Consider the following 22,449-nt stretch of genomic DNA (forward strand, 5'->3'; position numbering starts at 1 on the left):
CACTACACACCTGACATCCACCCAAGTGGCTCTCAGTGAGCTCCGGTACGGTTTGGCTCTTCCTGTCGGACTATTCTGATATCCCGTTGGTTACAACACACTCCAAACACCATGGTCTGCAAAGAGCTTCTAACACATGAACGGGGTCTCATCATTGAAAGGGACCGGTCAGGACAGGCGTACATAAAAAGTATCCAAAGCATGAAACATCCCTCGGAGCGCAGTGAAGACAGCCATCAACAAGGGGAGGAAACACGAGTCAACAGCGACTCTACCAGGATCAGGACATCCCTCCAAGGTTGATGAGAAGACAAGGAGACAACTGGTCAGGGAGACCACCAAGAGGCCTACAGTAACATTAGAGGAGCTGCTGGATTTCCTGGTTGTTCCCCTACATGTGACAACAATCAGTCGTATTCTTCATATGTCCGAGTTCTGAAGTAGGGTAGAAGGACGAAAGCCTTTTATCACAAAGAAAATTTTGCAGATAGTTTAAGGAGTACCTTAAACATTAATAGAGCATCAGTGGTTTTCCGACTTCTATCTCTATTTCTTCTGGTTTTTAAAGTTGCCATCTTGGCCTGGCCTAAGGAAAAATTTCAGAGCAAACATTCCCTTTTACATATTCTAGACTCAGACATTCCATAGATAGATAGATAGATAGATAGATAGATAGATAGATAGATAGATAGATAGATAGATAGATAGATAGATAGATAGATAGATAGATAGATATGAAAGGCACTATATAATAGATAGATAGATAGATAGATAGATAGATAGATAGATAGATAGATAGATAGATAGATAGATAGATAGATGTGAAAGGCATTATAAAATAGATAGATAGATAGATAGATAGATAGATAGATAGATAGATAGATAGATAGATGTGAAAGGCATTATAAAATAGATAGATAGATAGATAGATAGATAGATAGATAGATAGATAGATAGATAGATAGATAGATAGATAGATAGATAGATATGAAAGGCACTATATAATAGATAGATAGATATGAAAGGCACTATAAAATAGATAGATAGATAGATAGATAGATAGATAGATAGATAGATAGATAGATAGATAGATAGATGTGAAAGGCACTATAAAATACATAGATAGATAGATAGATAGATAGATAGATAGATAGATAGATAGATAGATAGATAGATAGATAGATGTGAAAGGCACTATAAAATAGATAGATAGATAGATAGATAGATAGATAGATAGATAGATAGATAGATAGATAGATAGATGTGAAAGGCACTATATAATAGATAGATAGATAGATAGATAGATAGATAGATAGATAGATAGATAGATAGATAGATAGATAGAAATGAAAGGCACTATAAAATAGATAGATAGATAGATAGATATGAAAGGCACTATATAATAGATAGATAGATAGATAGATAGATAGATAGATAGATAGATAGATAGATAGATAGATAGATAGATGTGAAAGGCATTATAAAATAGATAGATAGATAGATAGATAGATAGATAGATAGATAGATAGATAGATAGATAGATAGATAGATAGATGTGAAAGGCATTATAAAATAGATAGATAGATAGATAGATAGATAGATAGATAGATAGATAGATAGATAGATATGAAAGGCACTATATAATAGATAGATAGATATGAAAGGCACTATAAAATAGATAGATAGATAGATAGATAGATAGATAGATAGATAGATAGATAGATAGATAGATAGATGTGAAAGGCACTATAAAATACATAGATAGATAGATAGATAGATAGATAGATAGATAGATAGATAGATAGATAGATAGATAGATAGATAGATGTGAAAGGCACTATAAAATAGATAGATAGATAGATAGATAGATAGATAGATAGATAGATAGATAGATAGATGTGAAAGGCACTATATAATAGATAGATAGATAGATAGATAGATAGATAGATAGATAGATAGATAGATAGATAGATAGATAGATAGATAGAAATGAAAGGCACTATAAAATAGATAGATAGATAGATAGATATGAAAGGCACTATATAATAGATAGATAGATAGATAGATAGATAGATAGATAGATAGATGTGAAAGGCATTATAAAATAGATAGATAGATAGATAGATAGATAGATAGATAGATAGATAGATAGATAGATATGAAAGGCACTATATAATAGATAGATATGAAAGGCACTATAAAATAGATAGATAGATAGATAGATAGATAGATAGATAGATAGATAGATAGATAGATAGATGTGAAAGGCACTATAAAATACATAGATAGATAGATAGATAGATAGCTAGATAGATAGATAGATGTGAAAGGCACTATAAAATAGATAGATAGATAGATAGATAGATAGATAGATAGATAGATAGATGTGAAAGGCACTATATAATAGATAGATAGATAGATAGATAGATAGATAGATAGATAGATAGATAGATAGATAGATAGATATGAAAGGCACTATAAAATAGATAGATAGATGTGAAAGGCATTATAAAGTAGATAGATAGATAGATAGATAGATAGATAGATAGATAGATAGATAGATAGATAGATAGATAGATAGATAGATAGATAGATAGATATGAAAGGCACTATAAAATAGATAGATAGATAGATAGATAGATAGATAGATAGATAGATAGATAGATAGATAGATATGAAAGGCACTATAAAATAGATAGATAGATAGATAGATAGATAGATAGATAGATAGATAGATAGATAGATAGATAGATAGATATGAAAGGCACTATAAAATAGATAGATAGATGTGAAAGGCATTATAAAGTAGATAGATAGATAGATAGATAGATAGATAGATAGATAGATAGATAGATAGATATGAAAGGCACTATAAAATAGATAGATAGATAGATAGATAGATAGATAGATAGATATGAAAGGCACTATAAAATAGATAGATAGATAGATAGATAGATAGATAGATAGATAGATAGATAGATAGATAGATATGAAAGGCACTATAAAATAGATAGATAGATGTGAAAGGCATTATAAAGTAGATAGATAGATAGATAGATAGATAGATAGATAGATAGATAGATAGATAGATATGAAAGGCACTATAAAATAGATAGATAGATAGATAGATAGATAGATAGATAGATAGATAGATAGATAGATAGATAGATAGATAGATAGATATGAAAGGCACTATAAAATAGATAGATAGATAGATAGATAGATAGATAGATAGATAGATAGATAGATATGAAAGGCACTATAAAATAGATAGATAGATAGATAGATAGATAGATAGATAGATAGATAGATAGATAGATAGATAGATAGATAGATATGAAAGGCACTATAAAATAGATAGATAGATGTGAAAGGCATTATAAAGTAGATAGATAGATAGATAGATAGATAGATAGATAGATAGATAGATAGATAGATAGATATGAAAGGCACTATAAAATAGATAGATAGATAGATAGATAGATAGATAGATAGATAGATAGATAGATAGATAGATATGAAAGGCACTATAAAATAGATAGATAGATAGATAGATAGATAGATAGATAGATAGATAGATAGATAGATAGATATGAAAGGCACTATAAAATAGATAGATAGATAGATAGATAGATAGATAGATAGATAGATAGATAGACAGATAGATAGATATGAAAGGCACTATAAAATAGATAGATAGATAGATAGATAGATAGAGAGGTACAGTACCAACGCTAAGCACAAGGCCACTGTTAACAAGAAGAAGCTTTTTTTTTTAACTGAAACCCGTTATTTTGACAACAGTAATTACAGACGGCGTTCCAATTCCAGTTTTTAAGGAATATTTCTTTGCTGTGAACAAATTCCCTTTGGCCAACTGGTCGGATCAAAGGCTGCTTAATTTCCTCGCCAGTTCTAACATACTGAAGTTCCTTTGTCTCGATTTTCCTCTGTGCTGCGTAATCTGACATGTAAAAATCTTCACCCCCCCATGCCCCCCCAGGAAATAAAAGCTGCCGAGGGCAGGCAGGCGGGCACACACAGAGCCTCGTTTTGTTCTCCGTGGGTACGTCAGCCGCCTAGCCACAGTTCCGCAGGTGCCACCCTGTTCTTTGCATCCCGTCTGTTACGCACACTGAATTATTGATATTCTCACCAGCTCGGCTTTCTGAAAGAACAAGTTCATTGAGCCCTGCCATAAACACCTGTGTTCTGTGTCACTAGTCACCCTGAATAGGAGTAAAAATTAAATTTAGAAGCAGACAGTTTCACCTTTCTTGCACCCTCATTGTTGGCTTTCATTTGTGGGGCACAACCTGTGCCGTAGCTGCATGGCAGATCTATTTCTATCCCGGGCAGCGTTATGCGATTCTTTTACAGACCGATTTGCATTGTGTTGTTATCGTGTGGGCTTTGTAAAGTTCATCGAGGCGTTGGGCTCCATGTAAACTGCTATATAAATTAAAAACGCCGGTCATCTGAACAGTTGCACTATGAATTTGTTTCTGCTGTGAAATATTATAACACCTGTAATAACCGGCAGACCATAATAATAATATTCTAATCATTGCTAACTTTCCTGTCTCCATTCCCCATCTGCCTTTGTCACACATGCACATCAGAGAGTCACCCTCCGAGTTCTGTACAGGTATGTCCTACCACCACAAGCTGAGAGGGGGCGCCACCACTATCTGGCTTTCCTTCTTTTTTCTTCACTATGCATAGAAACTGCCATTGTAGCAAACTGAAGAGGGGAGTGACAGGCGCCTGTCTCAGCTGGTTAAATACAAGATGGGCCGCTGTATTCCAGACCACCTACAGCGACTTGTGGGTACTCCAGCCAGGAGATGTGTTGCAGTAGTCCAGCCGTGACAAGGCCAAAGCCTGGACCAGAAGTAGCGCTGCATATTCCATCAGATAACAACAACAACAACAACATTTATTTATATAGCACATTTTCATACAAAAGTAGCTCAAAGTGCTTTACATAATGAAGAAAAGAAAAATAAAAGACAAAATACAAAATTAAAATAAGACAACATTAGTTAACATAGAAAAGGAGTAAGGTCCGCTGGCCAGGGGGGACAGAAAAAAAAAAAAAAAAAAAACTCCAGAAAGCTGGAGAATAAAATAAAATCTCCAGGGGTTCCAGGCCACGAGACCGCCCAGTCCCCTCTGGGCATTCTACCTAACATAAATGAAATAGTCCTCTTTGTAGTTAGGGTTCTCACAGAGTCACTTGATGCTGATGGTCATACAGACTTCTGGCTTTTAATCCATCCATCATTGTTGGAACATCATGGTGCTTTGGGTAGATGGTGGTGGCGCAAGCTAAGGTCTGATCTCGGGGACGTTGTACAGCGTGAACCTGCAAGAGCGAGAAACAGTAGAAATGTGGTCAGAAAAAGAAAGCTGCCCATCCATCACCACCCCAAGGCTGCGTACTGACCTGGCAGGTGTTTGTGACAGTGAGACAGGGGGAGCTGAACAAACTGGCTGGCCGGGATCACAATAAACTTGTTTTTTGCCAGGTTGAGCTGCAGATGGTGGTCCTTCATCCAGGTTGAGATATCAGTAAGACATGCAGAGGCTCCAGCTGATATTGTATTGTCCTCAGGAGGGGAGGATGGGGTCAGCTGTGTATCGTCAACATAGCTCTGATAAGAGAAACCAGGGGATTGAATGATGGAGCCCAGTGATGTGGGGTAAAGAGAGAGGAGGAGAGGACCCAGCACTGATCCTTGGGGCACCCCTGTGCATGTCTGATGCCCAGAGGTGTAGCTAGAGTTTTCAGTGCCCGGGGACAACTGAAGATTTCGCGCCCCCTCCTGTTTGCCAAAATGCAATGGGGAAGGGAAATTTGGCACCACCTGGATGCTGCGCCCGGAGACAGATGTCCCCCCTTGCCCACCCCCAGCTACGCCAATGCTGATGCCCCTTTGATAACTCTCCTCGCCAAGGCACGCTGTAGGATCTGCCCCAAGATGTTGGACTCCAACCATCTGACAGTGGGCCCAGTGATACCAGGGTCAGAGTGGCTGGCTAGAAGGATGTGGTTGACTGTGTCAAAGGCGGAAGAGAGATTGAGCAAGATCAGGACAGATGACATGTTAGTAGCTGTAGCAAGTCATAGCTGGCCGACCACCATTAGTAGAGCCGCCTCAGTCAAGTGATTCCTCTTGAAGTTGGACTGGTTAGAAACAGCATGTTCTAGTGTTTTATATAGTGCCTTTCACGTCTATCTATCTATCTATCTATTATATAGTGCCTTTCACATCTATCTATCTATCTATCTATCTATCTATCTATCTATCTATCTATCTATCTATCTGATATTTTTCCCTTCTGATCCCTTCTGCAGTAGTCCACCCTGCTGCCCTTCAAGCCCAGACTCCTGGTTTCAGTCTCTGACGTGAACAGAGATGTCTCTGTGAGGTCTGCCATTATTTCTGTGTCTTGTCTGCAGACACCTCAGTTTCCTTTGACATCCTTAAGACCTGCAGATTGCACTCATTGAGAGACTGTGGTCTTCTGCGTGAATGAGTCCTACATGGCCTGTCATCCTGCTGAGCGTCGGGTCCTACCTTGTCGCCTGTACAGCCGTGTTAAGTGAGTTCCTTAAATGGATAAAAGAAAAGGATGAAAAATACAGTACGTGAATTACTGCACCTCTATTTAAAGCAATGTCTCCCCCTAGTGGTTTAAATATTAAACTACAAACATAAGCCTGACTCATCGTTGTAATGGTCATAATTGTTGCCATAGTTTATAGGGTCATTTGTGACACGTATACAGAGAACAGTGACACCCTTAACTTGAATGTGCAAATCAATGTGTAACACGTCGTCACTCTCCAGCGCCATAATTAGTGAGTTTGACTACCTGACCTCAAAACTTCTGCCTTCTTTACCTGAAATCCTTATGACAACCAAAAATATGGATGGATGCTGAATGGACAATATGGATACAAGCAATACAAAATCATGAAGCTGATGGTTCAGTTTTCTCCTCTGATTTACTGTTTGCCATTTAATGAGTCACTTCACCTTCCAGTGGACCCATCATAGAAAAACACCGACGATGATAGATAGATAGATAGATAGATAGATAGATAGATAGATAGATAGATAGATAGATAGATAGATAGATAGATAGATAGATAGATAGATAGATAGGCACCATATACTAGATAGATAGATAGATAGATAGATAGATAGATAGATAGATAGATAGATAGATAGATAGATAGATAGATAGATAGATAGATAGATAGGAAATGTATTATATAATAGATAGATAGATAGATAGATAGATAGATAGATAGATAGATAGATAGATAGATAGATAGATAGATAGATAGGAAAGGTACTATATAATAGATAGATAGATAGATAGATAGATAGATAGATAGATAGATAGATAGATAGATAGATAGATAGATAGATAGATAGAAAAGGCACTATATAATAGATCTATAGAGGACACCAAGACTGAACCAGCCTTTTTAATCAGTTTAGTTTGTTGCCGTCTCCTGCACTAACACCGTTTCCCCAGCACACTGACCACTAGCTTGGCAGCAAACACGTCAGAGGGCCCGGCTTACATTGATTCATTCATGGCGAAGGTGCCTGACAACTCCACAAGACCCCAGAAGGTAGACGGCTAAGCGATTATAGTTGTGTGACACCATAAAGCAGTGAGGTGCAGCATAAAAATACAAATCTGATGTCATGTTTCCCACCTACGGTTGCGATTTTAGCAGTAAACTTTTGCAGGCTAACAGTCTTGACATTTCCCAAGCATATGAATTCTGCTTCTTATTTGGGGTGGTAGGGCTGGGTGGTCTCTTAAAAATGGACAACAGCTTGAATATCAGTTGGAAAGCAATACGACTCGATCACGGGGTCTTCGTGCGTTTTCACTGCCCCTTTTCCTAGAGAGCCTTGCCGTGACGTAACTCTGCAGACAAAAAGCCTACAAACTGCCGGTCTGTATCAGGAAAGCTTGACCCTAATGGCGACAGAAACACTGGATGTTTACAAACTCTGAACGTTTGGTTTAGGATCTCCTGGAATGTTTTAGCCTGCAGCACATCTAAGTTTTATTTATTTATTTTTTTTTACTTTTCTCTTTCTGTATTGGCTGCACTTCCACTAACAAATCAGGTCCTACCAGAATGACGACACCGGAGGAGTCTGCGTGAGGTGCTGTCACCGTGACTTTGTCATGATCGACGGGCAAGAAAATACAAAAGAAGTAAATGCTATACAGTATACAGGCCGTACATTATATTCAATTCAGCTCCGCTTATTTAGTATAGCACTCCTCACCGAGTATAGACTCACTAGTAAACAACAGCAATAATATTTATTTCTAGAGCACATTTTCATACAAATGATGTCACACAAAGTGCTTTACAGGGCGAAGAAAAAGTAAAAAAGACAAAATATATAAGAAATAAATTTAGGCAATACTAATTAACCAAGAACTGCGGTGGGTTGGCACCCTGCCCAGGATTGGTTCCTGCCTTGTGCCCTGTGTTGGCTGGGAATGGCTCCAGCAGACCCCCGTGACCCTGTGTTCGGATTCAGCGGGTTGGAAAATGGATGGATGGATAATTAACATAGAATAAAAGTAAGGTCCGATGGCCAGAAAGGACAGAAAAATAAAAAAAACACTCCAGACAGTTGGAGAAAAAAAATAAAATCTGCAAGGGTCCCAAGGTCACGAGACCATCCAACCCCCTCTAGGCATTCTACCTAACATCAATGATCTCAATCAGTCCTCATGGTATTCAGGGTTCACATGGAAGAACTTGATGATGACGGTCCTGTGGACTTCTGGCCTTTAATACATCAATGGAGGGACATCACTGTGCTTTGATCAGATGGTGATGGCGCAGATCACCAGCACAGAAAACCGGAAAAGGAGCAGCAGAGAGAGTAGGGGTTAGTAAGGATTTCACAGCCACCATGAATGATAATGATAACTAATTGAATATACAGAGCATTAGGGTTAAACTAAAATGAAGCTATGAGAAAGCCATGCTAAAGTATTGTGATTTCAGCAGTTTTTTAAAGTACTCCAACCATATCAGCCTGGCGAATTTCTATCGGTCAGCTATTCCAGATTTAAGGTGCATAACAGCAGAAGGCCGCCTCACCACTTCTTTTACGTTTAGCTCTTAGAATTCTAAGCAGACACTCATTTGAAGATCTAAGGTTGTGATTTGGAGTGTAAGGTGAAAGACATTCAGAAATATAGGATGGAGGAGATTATTGAAGGCTTTGTAAACCATCAGCAGGATTTTAAAATCAATTCTAAATCACACAGGTAACCAGTGTAATGACGCTAAGACTGGGGTGATGTGTTCAGATTTTCTTTTCCTAGTTAAGATTCAAGCTGCTGCATTCTGCATTCGTTGCAATCGATTGATGTCTTTTTTTGGGTGGTCCTGAGAGGAGTGTGTTACAGTAATCTAGCTGTCTAAAAACAAAAGTGTGAACTCATTTCTCAGCATCTTGCAATGTTATAAGAAGTCAAATTTTTGCTATATTTCTTAAGTGAAAAAATGCTGTCCTAGTAATCTGATTAATATCACTGCACAACAATTTTTTTTTAATGTCTTGCTTCCTGAAAAGTTTTTGCTGATTGTGACAGGTACCTACTGGTATGCACAAATATAATTTTGGTTTTACTGCATCACATAGGAACTCTGAGAAATAGACATTTATATGTTTACTGACAATAACGTATTTAGTCACGTTTATGTTTTGCATAAACTATTAAATTCAATAGAATTAAAAGTGTTTTGCTCCTGATTTTCTTTTGTATTCAATGTCTGGTGCATCACGTTGTAGTATCCGACAGTACTCAGCAAGCATTGACGGATTCCAGTTGCCCTGGTATCGTTTCTCCATCGTAGCAATGTCGTGGTGAAGCCTTTCACCGTGTTCATCACTGACAGCACCGAGATTTGCGGGGAAGAAGTCCAAGTGTGAGTGGAGGAAATGAATCTTGAGTGACATGTTGCACTTCATTGTCTTGTATGCTTTGAGAAGTTTGTCTACCAGCTGAATGGAGTTTGGGGCTCTGTAATTGCCCAGAAAATTGTCGACAACGTCTTTAAAGACTTTCCAGGCAATTTTTTCCAGCCCAACTAACAGATCTTTAAACCACTTGTCACCCATAACATGTCTGATCTGGGGGCCAACAAAAATGCAATCTTTGATCTTGGCATCAGTTATTCTTGGGAACATCTGTCTTAAATAACGAAAACCTTTGCCTTCCTTGTTCAGTGCTTTCACAAAATTCTTCATGAGTTCCAGTTTTATGTGAAGAGGAGGCAAAAATATCTTTGCCGGGTCGACAAGCGATTCATGTGCCACATTTTTCTGTCCAGGAACTACCTTTTTACGGAGTGGCCAGTTCTGTCGACTCTTTGGCACGGCTGTCCCATTCACAGATGAAACAACAGTACTTTGTATAGCCAAGCTGTAGTCCTAGTAACAGAGCCAGACTCAATAATTACCCCTAAATTCTTTACCTCTGTCTTGACTTTTAATCCTAAGTTTATTTCTAATACCCTCATTATATACATTTTTGCCAATCACTAAAATGTCTGTTTTCTCCTTATTTAGTTTGAGAAAATTACTACTCATCCATTCAGAAACACAAGTAAGACATTGTGTCAGTGAATCAAGAGAGTCGGGGTCATCAGGCGCTATTGAGAAATACAGCTGTGTGTCATTAGCATAGCTGTGGTAGCTCACGTTATGCCCTGAGATAATCTGACTTAAAGGAAGCATGTAGATTGAAAAGAGCAGCAGACCACAAACTAATTACCACAACTAACAAAGAATTTTCTACCTGCCAGGTAGGATTCAAACCAATTTAAGATGACATTGCAAACTTCAGTAATCACATAATGAACTCCCATAAAGACACCAATGTGTTTAAACATGCAGGAAAATAAAAGTGGTTTCAAAATGAGTAACAACAACAACAACAATTTATTTATTGTACAGCCCAAAATCACACAAGGGGTGCCGCAATGGACTTTAAGAAGGCCTATTTTTTGATAGCTGGCCTTGACTCCCTAAGAAGACAAGAAGCAAAAGTAAAATTCTTGCAGGGAAAAAACAGAAGAAATTTTGAGGAGGGCAATTCAGAGAGAGACCCCTTTCCAGGTAGGTTGGGTGTGCAGTGGGTGTCAAAAAATGGGGTAAATGCAGCACACAAAATAGAACACAAGTAATCCTCTTCACAGATCTCGGTGGCCAGTCCATCATGGCCACCTCAGAAATACAACACAACAGTACAAGAACAACAGGACAAATGACAAAGCAAAATGCAAGAACAGATTATAACACTCACTAAAGACAGAACTGTCACATAACAGGACTTAGAGACCTCAGCCAACAAGCCGCCTCCCCCCTACTGGCCAATCAACATCTCAGTCAGTGCTGAGCCGGCCAATCAGACGAAAGGAGCCTTCTACCCGATGATTCCAGTGCTCCTCCATTACAGATGACTTTTCCATATAGGCAGTTGTTGTGCTTCAGTCAACATTTTCCTCCTGGCTGGGGTACATATTTGTGTCGTGGATCTCTTTTGTCTAACTTTATTTCAGTTATATTGTATTCATTTTTATTTTAAGAAATATGTACATTTTTGTGTTTGTATCTTGGAAAAGGAAAAGGGCCTTAGTTATGTCTTTTATACTTTGTGGGTGGTTCCACAAGGGGCGGGGCCACCTACCCATCACCGCCAGGAATGGCCCTCCGCTCCATTTAAGGGGGCCCTCCCATAGTTCCTGATCGTGCAGGGAGTGGAGAGTGTGTGTTTTTTTTATTGTCTTTTATTGAATTCATTTAAAGCATGTAACAGTCCATACAATCAAATCAAATTAACAAATCTAAATTCAATTCAACAACCCACACCTATGAGAAAGAGAGGAACAAACTTTGAGAGCAGTAAAGAGGGAAAGGGGTCTTTCTCCCCAACATAAATGCTTATTCTAAAATGTTATTGATTCAACCCTGCCACGTTTTAAAAACGTTTTGAACAGATCCTCTAAGCGAGAATTTGATTCTAGAGAGTGTTTTGGTGAGTTACTGTGCTATTGCTTTGCTTTGTGTTTCCTGGATTTTCGACCCCATGCTTTGTTTGTGATTACGCCTCTCGGATTCTGTGTTGGAGCTGCGCTTACTGATTTTTTGAACTTCTGACCCATCCTGACTGCGATTTTTGGATTTTGTATTGGCACTGCGTATTTGAAATTTTTTGAACCTCTGCTCTGTTTTTGACCACAATTTTTGGGGTTCTGTATCGGTCTGTGCTTGTTGTGTCTCTGCCTTGTCTTTTGAAGGCATCTCCTTTGTGCTCTTTAGAGCTTTGTGCTTGCACAGCCATTTTTGTGAAAATAGACCTTTAGTTTTATCAAGTTTTGTCTTGTCTTTTTGGGTTTCTGGTCGGGATATTTTGACAGTGTCTCCCCACACTAGTGGATAACCTCGGAACTGTTTCTTGGGAGCTGTGCATTCAGAACTCACTCATTTCACGACAGCAGTAGAGCAGTGCCAAACAAGTGCCACAACGAGAAAAGAAACAGAGTAGGCAAAGGTAAGTAACAGATTATAAATATCATATTACTTATGTTTTAGTACTAATGACTAACAACAGAGATGCAGTATGAACAACTAATCAGCAGCTCTAGTCAGGGTGTGCTAATCTAAAGTTGGGAGTCTTCAGCCGGGTTTTAAAAGCTGAAACCGAAGGGGCATCTCTTATATTAGCAGGCAGACCATTCCACAGCTTCAGGGCCCTGTAAGTAAATGCTTGACCTCCCACTTTTATTTTATTAATCCTTGGAAAAACAAAAATGGAACCTAACATCACTGTATATGTCCATTAACATTACTTTTGTGTTATGGCCAGATGACAACTGAGGTGAGGAAAACAAAAACTCACAGTCAATAGCATCTCTGAAGAGAATAATTCTCTGGGGGGGGGGGGGAGTTAATGGTCAGTTAAAACAGATACAGTCACAGTCCTGGAGACCCTGGCCAACTGTCCATGCAGGAATGTCTAATTTGATGGCGGAATCTTTTCATATATTGATTCTAAGGCACCCAGTATCTCAGGTGTCCTTCCATGGACAGGGAAACAGCTTGAAGGTGGAGCAGTGGCATGAAAGGGGACAACAGGACACCGAGAAGAGAAACAGAACAGAGGAGGGTTATTAACCCTTCATGAATGTTGCTGTACTTATATTTTTTGTACAAATGATTAACAAACAGAGATGCAGTATGCACAGCTAATCAGCCGCTCTAGTTAGGGTCTAAAGTCAGGATTTAAACTTTTAAGCTCACCTGATTTGTTTTAGACCCGCCAGTGGGACCGAATGATAATACAAAATTTTTAAATAATGCATAAAATTCATTCATTTTGTCACTGCTATAATTAAAGTACAGCATTTTTCTAATAAAATGCTCTAGGGACTGTGGTGGGTTGGCACCCTGCCCAGGATTGGTTCCTGCCTTGTGCCCTCTGTTGGCTGGGATTGGCTCCAGCAGACCCCCGTGACCCTGTGTTCGGATTCAGCGGGTTGGAAAATGGATGGATGGATGGATGCTCTAGGGAATGCACCAATACCACGCTGCAATGATTTTCTATCTTCTCTCAAAGATGGACGAATTGCTGTATCACAGCAGCACCTGATAAGAAAGGCTTTTTTTTGAACATCCTGATTCAGTTGTGTACAATTTGACGGACAGACTATTCTCTATTAAATGAGAGGGGGTTCTTCAGCGTTCAAACGACACCATGTTCCACTTTCTGTGGTTCAGAATTTCATTTCTTTTTTTGTAAAGACGCTTTTGAATCTCACAGCTGTTGGTGTTGTCATTTGGATACACAACATACAGTTGTCTATGCCCTCCATGATGTTTGGGACAAAGACACATTTCTCCTTCATTTATCCTACTGCTCCACAGTTTAAAATTACAAATCAAACATTTAAGACATGATAAAAGTGCACATTTACGTGGATTTCCAAATCACACAACCCACAGTCCCTTGCGGTTCATTGTCAATGCGTGCGAGGTGGTGGTGAGTTCTCCTGTGTCTTTTGCTCCTTTATGATTATTGTGATTTATTGGATTTTGTGCATTTTCGCTTTGAGTTTTGGCAATTCTTTGATTATCATATTAGGACTTTTAAAAGTTCACTTTTGGGATTGCCTGTTTTTGAAGGTATCACCTTCTGTGCCTTTGTGCTCATCGGAGCTTTTTATTTTTTTAAACAGAAAATAGATTGTTGAAATAAATCTTTTCATTTATAAAGATTTTTTATTGCCCTCTTTATGACCAGCCGGGGTTTGATGGTTTTCCCTCCACTGGTGGGCATTTTGAGGATTTTTAGGGCTTGCTGCTTAGGAACTCTCTTGCTCATGACAGATGGGGCTTTGTGGTGGAAACTGGGTCAGTCATTGCTTGTGAGCTCCTGAACTACAGATGGAAAATGAGATGGAGTTAATGAGAGCGCCCCCTCTCTGGTCGGGGTGGAACTGTCTACCTTACCGAAGCCTTGAAGATGTCCCCAATGCGTGCATGATAGCACCACAATGTCATTAGTGAGTATTTACTGTTTTATATTTAGTGTTGTATGCTTTTGTTCTTCTGCAATGGAATGGCATGCCATCCAGGTGTCGCTCCTGCCTTGTACCCATTGATTGCTGGGTTAGGCTTCATCTGCTGCACGACCCTGCCCTGTATAAGTGGGTGGATGCTTTTGTTCTGTATTCCTGTGTGAAACTTAAATGCCTTCAGTTAGCAAAAGTAGCAGCGTCTTTCAGACTCAAGAGACCTGCTGAGGTCCGGGCCACACACGCTGCCTTTAGCCTGTGGCCATAAACTATAAATAAAACAAAAAAGAGCGAGAGGCTTCTTTAGAAGAGCAGAGCACTATTAGCCACAAGATGGTAATCGGAGGAATTGGCTTGCAAGGTTTTAAATACTTATTATCGAACTGTTTCCTGTTGTGTGTATTGTGTGTGATTTGAATCTCCACTTATGTATTAACTTTTATACAAAGCAGACAACAAACAAGGGAGGCTAACAAAAGGTTCACAGATCAACACTCATATGAAGCTCTGGTCACACAGAAGACCGACACCAACCTGGAAAGCGGCATCAGGAATGTCAAAGATTCACTCTTAAGTGCGGGGAAGCCTTTTGGCCCAGAGTCGTGATTTACTGCACACAAAATGGCAAAAAAGGGGTGCAGATTTCAGAATACCCCAAACCCATCCAGAGCCCGTATGTACCAAGCATCTCAGGATTACTCCTAGGAACTGTGCTAAGAGTCTGATCAGGATAAGAATTGAGAAGATATGAGAAGTTACATGGCATCCTCCACTTACTCAAAGCTAGGAATCGATGAATTAGAGGATGAATGACGTCAACCTGAGCAGCACTCATGATACCCACACTGAGGCGTTACCACAAAGGTATTAATAATAATAATGAAAATAATTCCCGCTGCCACTTCCAACTCCTACTAAATATTGATCAACAGTTAGGTCGCTGATCTCAAGGTCCATCAGGAATGGCAAGAGCCCAAAACTAATAGAGTGAGTGCAGGTGTGGCACTGCCTGACCTAGAACTAAACCACTGGACTTTCACCCTCCGTCCTATTTTATCACAGCTGTGTCTTCCCCCTCATCCCTGTCTGTAGAATCCTCCCTTGCTTTCCCACTTTCACTTCAGGGTGCTCTCTTTACCTCCTTGAAGTCTAAAGCCACCAAACCAAGAGTGGCACACTTCAAAACTATACCTCCAGACTTGGGTGCCATACCTCTCTCTTTGATACCAACCCCAAGACCACTACAAGGCACCATTTATGCAATGCCAAGGGAGTCTCCACTTGTCTTCTTGTAGATTCCTGGGCTCATAAACTGAAACATGAATGTTCCAGGTGGGGGTCCCAAACTCCGGTCCTGGAGGGCCGCAGTGGCTGCAGGTTTTCATTCTAACCCTTTTCTTAATTGGTGACCAGTTTTTTGCTGCTAATTAACTCCTTTTCCATTCATTTTAGTTGACGTGGTTTTTAAGATTTGCTTCATTTCTTCCTTATATGGCACCCAAACAGAAATGAAATGTGAAGTGAGTGAGCCAGCAGAAGACCAGCTAAGTCAGGGCCTCAAACTCCAACTAATTTCACTCCAACCAGTTGCTCCATTAGGCGCCGATTCTTGTTGTTTGTTAAACCCGCTCTTGGGTTGGTGGCAAGATTGGCATTCCAGCCACCGTAAAAAACCTCATGCTGTTCCAGTGTGGTGCTGAGGTGTGTTTATAACTAGTGGAGTTACCCATCTGTGACGGGTTGATTACAGCTTCAGACTTGTAGAAGAATAAACAGCACTTGATTTACTGTCATTTCTTGAATAACGAAATATGTATTCCGTTTTATAATGCATATCGATATATTTACGGAAGTATTAGATAGATAGATAGATAGATAGATAGATAGATAGATAGATAGATAGATAGATAGATAGATAGATAGATAGATAGATAGATATAATTAAACTGAAACAATAAACATTCTGTTATTTAAGCATACACCATCTGAGTTGAATAAATGTCAGATGTCAACTGATTGCTCTATGGCAGTGGTTCTCAATCTATGGGCAGGCCCCCCTAAGGGGGGCGCAAACTAACAAAAAGGGGGGCGCGATGATGTGAAAAAAAGAAAACAATCAAAAATATGAAAAATGCATCTATTGAAACCAAAACAAATTAACTTAAACTACATTCTGATACTAGAAAAATAAATATAGAGTTAGATAAATGTCGATAAAAGTTAAGCAGGTATAATAAAATATGCATCTATGATATATCATTAATTAAAAAAAAACAAATTGGTATTAGTGGGCTCCTTTCAAAAAAAACGTTAGGGGGGGTGCAATTAAAACTGTTATGAAAACTCGGGTCACAAATACTTAAAGGTTGAGAAATGCTGCTCTATGGAATGAATACTGGCGCTAATCACATAGAAGGTTCTAGTTAAAGCCGAGTTGAATTTATCTCCCAACTCTCGCAGTGCCCCTCTGGCATTTACTTCTGGAGCAGACCGCAAACGCAGGGCATGCCTTAAGGGGTTAGGTTCTTAACACTCTCCACACTAAACGTCTGACTGGAGGTTTTCACAATGAATCTGTTATTATAACTTTAATTCTCTCATATGGCTTCCTTATCTTTAAACAGAAACATTCAAGTAACCCACATAGTACTGCAGAGAAGAAGTAATCCTGCATTTCAGTTCTGCTTTACGTGTCTTCTAATTTGAAAAATTAAAACTGGGTCACAGTTTGTATACTGGCTGTGGTTTGTTATCTGACAATCACAATCGCACAGTCTGTTGCTTGGTTAGCATCCCAGGTGCCACTGCAGGGTGCACTGATGGCTTAACGGGTATTTACCTAGCAGCATAAAAGTATTAAAGTCATTCGTAATGAAATCCATAATAAAATGCATAATAAAATCCAAATACATAAGCATAAGCAAATATGAGTGCATACAGTAAGTTTACCCTCATAATAGAGAGATAATGAAAGGCCCTACTGTATATAGCATGGGAGGTGCTAAAGTATATATAGAAATGAGAAACTGTTCCCCACAAGGTTGGCAGTATGTGCCGATTACAGCACATTGCCACACAGCGAACCACCCGAGTGCAGCCGTGCAACGGGTGCCACCTCAGCACCACACTGAACAGCGTGAAGTTTTTTTTACAGGGGCTGGAGTGCCAGTCCTGCCACCAACCCCCAGGTCTTCCCTGCAAGTTGGAGGACCTCCTCGCTGGGCTGGGTGCAGATTAACGACAACGGAGCAATTACAGGTTAAGGGCCTTGCTCAGGGGCCCAACGTTCCCCCCCACAGTTCCTTCCGCTTTGTTCTTTTAGAACAACCGAATAGGACTTCAGTTCTGAGAGATTACAGAAGGACATTAAAGGATAAGGGGCTGGCAGGTGCAGGATTACGGGGAGTAGAAAGGTAGGATTGAAAGTTATGGTTGTGTAAACTGGGGAACTTTCAGGAAGTATGGTGGTATATTAAGACAGGGGGCCTGAACCCTAAGCACATTAGTACAGGCCGAATCAGAAGGTGACACTAACAATCATATTCTCAATCACTATAAGCTGCCAAAATACACTGACAAATTAGCACAAAGTAAACGATTACAACCAAAGGTCCAATCAAAGGGACATAAACGTATTTCAACTAAGGGGGCATCAATGCCAACCAGGAGGTGAACCATTGGTCATCAGTCTTACAGATGAAGAAGCGGGGCTCACAAAGAGTTCACAGGCATCACAGACCTGTTAATGCTCAATCTCACGTGGTTTAAAGCCACTTGTCCCTCTAAGAAGTTGGACGCTGACCGGTTGGCGATCGCGTAACTATTTAGCAGTAGGGAGTCTCATTCGTTTTCGGAATTAACCAGACAAATCGCTCCACCAATTAAGAACGGCCATGCATCACCGCCCACAGAATCGAGAAAGAGCTATCGATCTGTCAATCCTCTCCGTGTCCGGGCCGGGTGAGGTTTCCCGTGTTGAGTCAAATTAAGCAAAATTTGTGTGTGGTGAGTTGTTGCGTCTGGGCACATGAGCAGGCACTGTGAATGCCTTGAGAGCGTGGGTGGACGCGTGCTCGAGTTGGTGGGCTGGGCTTTGTGAGTTGACTGACATGGCTATTTTTTGCATATCCCATGGTTGTCTTCCGGCAGTGTGAATACCTCGAGAGACAGAGTGTCCTTGTCTGGTGAGTTGTTGCAGTTTGTGAGTTAATAGCTGTGATGGTTTTACACGCTGGTAACAGTCAGGCGGGCAGGCGTTCTCATCCCATGGTCTTAGAGTTGGTGGGCATGGCTCTGTGTTGTCGGTGGGCGTGGCTCTGTGAGTTGTCGGCATATCCCATCGTCTTAGCGTTGGTGGGCGTGTCTCTGTGAGTTGGCGGGCGTGGCTATATCGTGCGTATCCCATGGTTGTCTTGCCTGTTCTGTCGGCTTAGTGAATTATATATATAGATTTGTGAGTGGCAAAAGTATGTGAACCTTTGCTTTCAGTATCTGGTGTGACCCCCCTTTGCAGCAATAACTGCAACTAAATGTTTCCGGTAACTGTTGATCAGTCCTGCACACTGGCTTGCAGGAATGTTAGCCCATTCCTCCGTACAGAACAGCTTCAACTCTGGGATGTTGGTGGGTTTCCTCACATTAACTGCTCGCTTCAGGTCCTTCCACAACATTTCAATTGGATTAAGGTCAGGACTTTGACTTGGCCATTCCAAAACATTAACTTTATTCTTCTTTAACCATTCTAGAACGACTTGTGTGCTTAGGGTCGTTGTCTTGCTGAATGACCCACCTTCTCTTGAGATTAAGTTCATGGACAGATGTCCTGACATTTTCCATTAGAATCTATACATATTAATAAAAGGCAAAGCCCTCACTGACTCACTGACTCACTGACTGACTGACTGACTGATTGACTGACTGACTGACTGACTCACTCATCACTAATTCTCGAACTTCCCGTGCAGGTGGAAGGCTGAAATTTGGCAGGCTCATTCCTTACAGCTTACTTACAAAAGTTAGGCAGGTTTCATTTCGAAATTCTACGCGTAATGGTCATAACTGGAACATATTTTTTGTCCATATACTCTAATGGAGGAGGCGGAGTCACGTATCGCGTCATCACGCCTCCTACGTAATCACGTGAACTAAAAACAAGGAAGAGATTTACAGCACGAGTCAAACGCGGGAACGAAGGTAAATGACGTTAATTTTTGACTGTCTTTTAATACTGTGTAAGCATACATATTAACACATGTGCAATTAAACGTGTGCATTTACGGGGTGATTTCTCAGGCTTAAAAGCTCACCTTTTATCAAACGCGGGAACAAAGGTAACTGACGTTGTTCACTGTCTTTTAATACTGTGTAACCATACATATTAACACATGCGCAATTAAACGTGTGCATTTACGGGGTGATTTCTCAGGCTTAAAAGCTCGCCTTTTACTAAAAAGGTAAATGCAAAACTATTTTCAATCATTCTATGATCTGCTTCTCACAACTGAAGGCACCGTGGCTGATGTTACGTCACTTGCTGTCCAACCATAAGCGTTACCTGCTAGGTAACCGGACACTCACTTCACTCCCTTTCGGGAATCGAACCTCTGAGGTTTTCTTTTGTTCTTAGTTAAAATTTAAAAGCAATACTTCACCGCCGCTAAGCCCCTCTAGCGCTGACGTCCCAGGTTCGATTACCGTAAGCAAGTGCAGTGAGTGTGTAATTACATTCACGGCATTCGTAGTCTGATTCACAATCTGATTGTATGGGTGGTTAGCTACCAGGTAACGCTTATACTTGGCCACCAAGTCAGGTCGAAGTGATCACTCGAGTAAAGGCAGCTTCACAAAAAAACTGATCCTTAACAAACTGTTATTAGTATATTTTCCCTCAATTTAAAAACGTTTTATTTTCTTCTTAATAAAAATTTAAAAGCGGTACTTCGCCGGTGCGAAGCGCGTGGATTTGACCGACTGACACATACAGACATATTCATGAGTGCAGGTACTTCGGAAAGAAAGCACCGTGTAAACCTAAAGTTTAAATTAACTTCATAGACCTACAAAAGGTTGCCATTCATTTGAGGCAAGATTGCTTTTGTTCTGTACAACTATACGTTGCATTCTCAAAAGAGTGTGCTTGCACGGCTTCAGATATATATATATATATATATATATATATATATATATATATATATATATATACATATATGTATGTCTATATATAAATATGTAAGCTTATAAGTACTGCCTTACTTCTCTTTAAGAAAGGAAGATGTAATGATACTTGATTTAAACGATTCCATGTCTTCCTGGGTTTGCGTAGCTTATTGTCAATATCTTTACACCTGTTTTTAACACTTATTTACTGAAGTTAGGGCTTTGCTACAGGATACACCCTCCACAAGTTAAGCAATTAAAAATAAAATATATATTTCTGTTTTATTTAAACCTTTTAAGTTCGTATGCATAGCCCCATTTGGCTGTTTAATTTTTTTTTTTCTTTCTTCAGTAATATTTAATCTCCTTAAAGAAAAAGAACATATCCATTTTACTTTTTTTGTATCTCTTTAGTAATATTTTAGTGTAAAAGGATAACCAGTATTTAAACCTTTTATGTTACTTTATACATTTATTTTACACAATGTTGAAAAATTAATAAGAAAGCTACATATTTTGGCAGCTGCTGCTTTCATTTTCAATGAAATGAAAAAAGCTCTCCAAGAGAAAACGTCAATGAAGAAGAAACAGTTTGCACTATCTAAAAATCAGAAACCCTCATTTATAAAAGTTTGCTGCAGATGACTTAACTGAAAATAAATGAATAGTTCCTATGTGTATAATACATATTTATCTATTTTACTTATGCCTTTATTCCACCAACTTACAACATCTGAGGTACAATTTGTTACATTACTTTTGTTTTTTGCAGCACAGGCAGGTGAAGTGACTTCCTCAGGGTCACACAGTGGTGTCAGTACCAGGATTTGAACTGACAAGCTCCGGGTTTACTGAAATATTACTGAAGAAAGAAAAAAAACGAAAACGGGCAAATACGGCTATGCATACAAATGTCCATCCGTCCATTATCCAACCTGCTATATCCTAAATACAGGAGCCAATAAGTAGATATGTATATATACAGTATATATATATATATATATATACAGTATATATATATATATATATATATATATATGTGAATGTATGTATGTATATATGTATGTCTATATATATATATATATATATATATATATATATATATGTAGATATGTAAATTTGTATATGTATATATATGTTTATGTGGATGTGTATATGTGTATATACGTATGTATATGTAGATATGTGTATATGTAGATATGTATATATATATGTATATGTATATATATGTTTATGTGTGTGTGTGTGTATATTATATATATAAAAGACAGCAACACTCATAACAATGACAACACAATTACATTGACAATCATGTTACGTTATTTTTAAAATGTTTCCTTTTTTTTTTTTCATAACCTCTTTAACACACTAATTCTCCGCTGCGAAGCGCGGGTATTTTGCTAGTTCTCTGATATAATTCAGAATTCATTGTTCCATCAATGAAGGCAAACTGTTCTGGCCCAGATGCAGCAAAACAGGCCCAAACCATGATATTACCACCACCATGTTTCACAGATGGGATAAGGTTCTTATGCTGGAATGCAGTGTTTTCCTTTCTCCAAACATAACACTTTTCATTTAAACCAAAAAGTTCTATTTTGGTCTCATCCGTCCACAACACCTTCTTCCAATACCATTCTGGTTTG

This window comes from Erpetoichthys calabaricus, chromosome 16 (assembly GCF_900747795.2).
Source record: "Erpetoichthys calabaricus chromosome 16, fErpCal1.3, whole genome shotgun sequence".
NCBI lineage: Eukaryota > Metazoa > Chordata > Cladistia > Polypteriformes > Polypteridae > Erpetoichthys > Erpetoichthys calabaricus.